Source organism: Aegilops tauschii, chromosome 1, assembly GCF_002575655.3.
Source record: "Aegilops tauschii subsp. strangulata cultivar AL8/78 chromosome 1, Aet v6.0, whole genome shotgun sequence".
NCBI lineage: Eukaryota > Viridiplantae > Streptophyta > Magnoliopsida > Poales > Poaceae > Aegilops > Aegilops tauschii.
The window spans coordinates 14,017,770-14,024,631 of record NC_053035.3 but is presented as its reverse complement, the minus strand read 5'-3'; the positions used below and the strand labels follow the sequence as shown (position 1 = coordinate 14,024,631).

The window sequence follows — 6,862 nt, the reverse complement described above, 5'->3', positions numbered from 1 at the left end:
AGATCCCACAAGCATGTCTTGTGAGTCCAGGCATGTTCCGAATTATACCCCTTGAAATACCCTGGACGCTCTGGATCCGGCTCGAGAGAGTTTTACTGATCCAGGGTCTGTTGGCCTGTCAACGCAGGTGGTGCAGAGTTTTTGACAACTCTACCTTTGATGAAGTTCTTCTTGTCTTTTCTAACTTATGGCGAGGATCCAAGAACTGTCTATGCACGTTGAAGCAAGAAAACTTGCCGCCCGTCTACAGCCGACGAAACACAAGAGCTGCCTTGCATGTGGGGCACGGGAACCTTCCATGCACACACCAGCCAACGAATAGCGCATACGCCGGCAGGTCATGCATCTAGTACATGTACCACACACGCATTAGGAAGTTTTTTTTGTAGCAGCGTCGTATGTCTTGATCCCATTATCACAAGCTTCTTGCAATTCATCCTTAAGTGGCTGCATGTACACATTCATACTCTTCCCTGGATAGTTGGGCCCCGGAATTATCAACGTCAGGAAAATGTTCTTTCTTTGCATAATCTGTCCGGGGGGGGGGGGGGGGGAGATTGAGTGGAATGACAAATACAGGCCAACAACTGTATTGGGCTACCATCATACCAAACATATTGAACCCATCCGTGCTTATGGCGGTTCGAGGATGCCTTGGATCTGCCGCTTTAGCATGATGTATTGCATCGAAGCGCTTCCACGCAAAAGCGTCCAATGTGTGTACCAACATCGGCTCCCTATCTGCATCTAGTTCGGTTCTTTTGCCCAATTTGTGCCATGTCATCTGTGTGGCCATCTCTTCGACCATGAAAAGACGTTGAAGTCTTGGTATGGTTGGCATATACCGAAGAACATTAACTGGGATTTTTGTCTGACTCTTCTCACCCATACCATTGTCTAACTCAACATACTTGGAAGACTGGCAAACGGGACAATACTTCAAGTCCGCATACTCAAGCCTAAATAAGGCACATCCTTTCTCACAGGCATCTATCTTCTCATAGGGCATCTTAAGTACACGGAGGATTTTGTCCGACTGGTACAGGTTTGCAGGCATTACATGGCCTTTGGGTAGGAAGCGTCCAAATAGTGTCATCATCGCGTCGTAGCATTCTCTGCCCAAGTTGAATTGAGCCTTCAGAGCCATTACTTGTGCGATGGCATCCAGCTGACAAAGCTCAGTGTGCTCGTGGAGAGGACGTTTTGAAGACTCCAACATATCATTGAAGGCCTTTGCAGATTCCTCCATCTCATCGTCCGAATCCCGAGCATCATCAAAGTCTTTCACCATGTCTTCCATCCCGGTACCATGCTCGTCGGTGCGACGACGGCCCTCCTCAGCTCTGGCACGTTGGGCATACTCACCATGAAATGTCCAGACCGTATAATTAGGCCTAAAACACCACTTCTGCAGGTGTTTGATCATTTCAAACTCTGACCTCTTATGATAGTTGTCGCACTCGACACAGGGGCACTAGGTTGTTTCCTGTCCATTTGCAAATGCAGCTCTCACAAACCCCTTGGTTTTTCTTAGCCATTCATGGGTCATGTCTTTCTGACTAGTGTGACCGGTGTACATCCACGCACGATCACTCATCTTGCCTAGCTACTGGACATACAAGAAATATATACATAATTCAGCAAACCATATTCATTTGTTAATAGAGTTTGTCAGTTTTATTACGTCCATGCAACCTAGACGCTAATACATAAAGATAGCTCCTAATCCCACCCGAGTATGTGTAGAGAGGATGTGTACCCGGAGAACAACAGGGAGGCACTGACGAAATTCTGCATCGGATCCGGAGCAGAGCATGGGAAAACGAACCCAATCTACACATAGTCGGGCTGTCCATGGATAACGTTGGACAATTCGAAAGAACCACGGTTATCAATATGCAAATGCATGCATATTTATAGATGTAACCCTTTCGAACGGGAGACGCATAGTGGTCACGCAACTGTATTTACCTAGCTAGTGTCATCGCCACGAAGGCCGGAATAGAGCAAAGGCAGGGGGAGGAGGAAGGACATTTTGTGCTCACCCTCGAACGCAAGGGGAGGTCGTCGAACAACAGACCCTCAACGGCGGTGCTCGAGGTGAAGGGGAAACAACTGCACATTAAAATGCAGAAAATCAACACAAACACTAGTACCAGTAATTAAGCTAAGTAATACTAACATATAATTACTAACTACATTATCTAATACTAACATTCTTCTTCTTCTTCTCTCCTCCTCATCGCCGGGATACGATCTACTACGACCCCGAGACAAGGTCTACGTAGAGTGGCTCCTCCATCTTCACCGGAAGGAGTGGCGCGTCGTCGTCCACCTCCATCTTCACCGGCAGGAGGGCCGGGCGAGAGCGGTGGGTTGCGGTAGCAACGGTTCGGGCTCCTCCTCCTCCTTCTCTCCTTCATCTTGTGACACCCTGATTTTGGCAACCTTTTCTTTTCAAAATCTCTTTGGCTTTATTTAAAGTTTGAATGGAGTTTGAACCTTTTCACTTGTACTTGGTCATTCTTGAATCTTTTCCAAATGACCCAAGCCTCATTGTCTTGCCAAGACCCTACCAAGTGACCCAAGTATTCAAATCCCAATTTAAATTATTTTCAAAACCCCTTTTCTTTTATTTGAGAATTTAGGGCATTGACATGGGTTGTGAAGCAACCTAAAGTTTGGATGCTCATAAAATTCTCAAATAATTCTCAAATATCCCTTGGACCATATCTTAGCCCAATCTCCAAAAACATTGCTGGGTCTAGTTCAATTATTTTGCACAATAATTCATTTTCTTCCGTGGTCAGTATGAACCTTTGTGAAGGAAGTACATGTTAGGGCTGTCCAATTGCTACTAAATTTTTACAGCATGAGGACACCTCCAAACAACTTCCCTCCACCAAGTTTCAGCACCTGAAGATCAACCAGTGGAACAGTATTTCAAATCTCAGTTTCAGACCAGATTTGCAGCTTCTACATGAACTACCCTCAAACTTCAACCAAGCCACTTCAAACTTGTCCAGTTTGGAGTCCTTCCAACAAGAATCACTACAGACAAGTCCATTGGCTCTATCTCCACCTCATCTCATCTCCAGAGCTCTCTATAGTTCACTGTCAGAGACTGTAGTTGATCATACCTCTCATCTCAGACCAAATTAAGCCAAACCAGGGGTGTAGGTGAGACGAGTAATCGAAGGTCGTCATGTTGGACAAGATTTTCCTGGCGTGCGTGGCCTCCTGATGGCCGCAACCGTGGTGAGCACGGCACTGGCATGCCAGTGCGCGCGCTCTGTGCATGGCCAGCGTCGGGTGTGGTCATTCGGGCCGTCCCTTGCTGCCCGACGCTGTCCGTTCGTGCCGACTTCGTCGATGTCGTCCACGTACACCTCTCCCGTAGCTTCTCCTTGCCGGAATCACCCTCGACGGCCGCCACGGCGCCCGGGCACTGTGACGCCCGTGGCTGCACTGTGGCTGAGCGGCGCGTCGTCTTCCTCCGAGCCGTCGCCTCCCGCATTAACTCCACCCTGCCCTCTCCTGTCTCATCATCGCTCCCGGCCAGCCAGCGAGGCGTACGTTGCCGGCAACGTGGCCCGAGCCTCACCCCATCCAGAGAGGTCGCCGCACCCTCCTCCCGGCTATAAATAGCCAAGCCCGGCCTCGCCGAGCTCCTCACCCCTCTCCTAGTCCCTCAAATCATCTGCTAGCAGCGAGAATTCGAGGCAGAGAGGCCTCTGGCCTCGAGCTCCGCCGGAGTTCCGCCGCCAAGTCCTCTCCGTCGCCAGCCTTCTCCACTCCTCCTCCGCCTCGTCCAAGCCCAGCATCGTGATCAGTGAGCTCCGGTGGTTCTTCCTAAGCCCTCACCACGCCGGATTGCTGCCGGATTGGGCTCCTCCGCCGACCACCGTAGCTGGCACCCGCCGGAGAAGAAGGGCGCGACGCCGTCCGTCCACCTCCGGGGAAGCCACGAGTACGAGGAGGACCACCGCTCTGCGCCTGATCCGTCCCCGCCCTCTCCGAGCCCCCTCGCCGTCGAGATCGCCGGCAACCACCGCCGGTGAGCCGCCTCCCTCTCGGCCTCCCTCTCTCTTCTCTGTTTAAACGAAGGGGCCCCACTTGCCAGCGACTGGCTGAAGCGTTAAGTGGAGGCGCCCGGGGGAATTACGCCTTCGACGTGGCCCCCCTCTGGTTTTTCTATTTTGATGTTATTAAACTATTTTGACCAGTAGGTTTGACCATGAATAACTTTTTACAGGAAGGTCCAAATGACCTGATTCTTTTTGCATTGTGTTTATAATCAAATTCTTTATTTTTCCACCAAGTTTGAAATTTTTCTCATATTCACATAATTCTTGGTGATTAAAAATGCTTTATGTGACATTTTGAAATACTATTTGAAAATATTTTCAGAAGGAGATTCTTGTGGATTTGAAGCCCAGGAGTATTTGAACAACCCAACAGAGCAAGGCAAGCCAGGACATCCATATTGTGAAGCATTTCATAGCATTGCATAATTCATATGCATTTCTTACATTTAATTAACATAGTTAATTCCAAGTAAATTATTTAAATGCTTAATGTCACCAACTAAGTTGACTTGATGAAATAACCATGATGGCTAAGTTAAATTTAGTTGGTTGATCAAGAGTCACCTGTCCGGGCTTACCCGTGCAACCACATTTGCCGGTATGGGATGGCCTTGACTTGGTCTGGCTTCGTGCTCTTTCACCGGTACATCCAAAGAGGGAGGGTTATGCGTGCGTGCTGCCCTGATCAGGTAGACGACGATAACCCTGTGAGCCCAGTTGAGTTATTTGCCGGCGTCCCCGTTTGGGACAGTAGTTTGGCCACGACGGTGGCAGGTGTCATGAGGACACAGGGCCACCCAGGGCTTGACTCCAAGGGGGAGTGTGATTGCCGGTGGTACGATGGGAGAGTCACAATTCAGGCAGGTTTCGTTGGAGCAGTGCTGGTCCACCCGAATGGGATCACGAGGTCAGTGCTCCATAGTGTGGGTAAAGTGCGCAACCTCTACAGAGTGTCAAATCTATTCGAATAGCCGCGTCCACGGTATTGGACAGCCCGTCCAGACCTCTCTAGGTGATCAACCATAATAACCATAGTAATGATGGAAGAACTTGTCTGATGAGTGGAAGTACACGTTGAGATCAATTATTCCGGGGGTTGTGAGACAACCCAGATATGAGTAAGTTATCAGCAGTAAGTGAATTGCTTAATGTGGATCATGCTCATTGTCATGCTATTATTTGCTGCATATTTGGTTGTCATGTGCTTGCGAATACATTCAAAGTACTCACCTAGCGTATCATGCCAGATGCAGGAGAAGCTTGAGACGGAGGTCTCGAAGGTCCGTGTTGCGATGACTAGGATGTGTCCACAGCAGTGTCCCTGTGGATGGAGTTGCTATCATGTTCCGCTACGCATAGTTCTACGCATGAGTTTTCCGTTGTAGTATGCCGCGGTTATACCGAGGCCCTGCTATGTTAGATAAATAATGTAGATATTGTCTCAGCACTTGATGTGCTTTGGCCTCGATGATCATGTAACATAAGCTTGTACTCGACTATTATTAATAAAGTTCAGCTATGTTCTATTCCAAGTTGTTGTTGAGTGTTTCCAGAAGACATGATTCTGGGTTGGAAACACCGGCATTCCGGTTCGCAGAGCCGGGGTGCCACACATCTCCTCCTCCTTCTCCTCCTTCTCCTTCTCTTCCTATTCTTTATCTTCTTATTCTGTTTTTCTTTTTCCTTTTCCATTTTCCTTTTATTATATTTACATCTACATCTTTTTCTTCTCTTTCTTTTCATTTTCTTTCTTTCTTCTATTTCCTTTTTCTTCTACTTATTTCTTCTCTTCCTATTATTCTTCTTTTTTCTTTTACTTCCTATTATTTTTCTTTTATTTCCTATTATACTTCCTTTTCTTTTATTTCCTATCTTTCTTCTACTTCTTCTTCTTTCCTTTTTCTTCTTCTCTTCTTCTTTCCTTTTTCTTCTCCTAAATCTTACTCCTATTACCTAAATAATAAAAACAGAGAACAAATCTAAAACTAAATCTAATTCAACCTAAAAATTAAATCTAACTAATACAAACAGAGAACAAATCTAATTAAACCTAAATAAAACTAAAATTAACTACATCAAACTATTTGCTAATTAACAGGAAAAATACCAAAAAAAGAACAGGGGAGGAGGGGGGCTTACCTTCCGGTGGCTGCGGGTGGGGGGGGGGAGGTGGCTGCGGTGAGGAGGATGGCTGCGGGTGGGGGGAGCTGGCGCCGGTGACGGTGCGGCTCCGGCGGCGGGGCGGGGCGACACGGCTCCGGCGATGGGGCGGGGCAGGGCGGCCGCCGCGGCCTGCGTCCGCTGGGCAGGGCGGCCGGCAACGGGGCGGGCTCCGGGGGGCGGGGCTGGCCAGCGGTGCCTCCGGGCTCCGGGGGGTGGCGCGGGGCGGCGGCGGCTCAGGCACGGGGGCGGCGCGGGTGAGGTGAGGGGAGAGAGAGAGAGATGGGAGAGAGAGAGGGGTGGGGCGCGGGGCGCTGACCGGTTTTTAGTTAGGTCAAATCTTTGCCGTCTGCTAGGAGACGACAAAGAGCCTAGCTAGTGGGGTGGGGCCGGGGGGAACGGCCGTTAGTTGGCCACTTTCTTTGCCGTCTGCTAGCAGATGGCAAAGAAAGTGGCCGTTAGGTGGTTCTCGTTAGTGGGCGGCAAAGCTTATTTGCCTTCTGCTTGCAGACGGCAAAGAGCTAGCTGACGACAAACATGATCTTTGCTGTCAGCTCTTTCTTTGTCGTCAGTTTTTCGTAAGCTCATGGCAAAGACCTTCTTTGTCGTCAGGT

The 6,862-nt window shown here is 48.9% G+C and overlaps 1 long non-coding RNA gene across 1 annotated transcript; it reads left to right on the top strand.

Moving 5' to 3' along the window:
• The first annotated feature begins 3,677 nt into the window (after window positions 1-3,677).
• LOC141039243 (uncharacterized) lies at window positions 3,678-5,620 on the top strand. The gene is made up of 3 exons (XR_012200171.1): window positions 3,678-4,057; window positions 4,411-4,467; window positions 5,336-5,620. It is a non-coding gene; the product is annotated as an uncharacterized lncRNA (long non-coding RNA).
• Window positions 5,621-6,862: the final 1,242 nt, after the last annotated feature.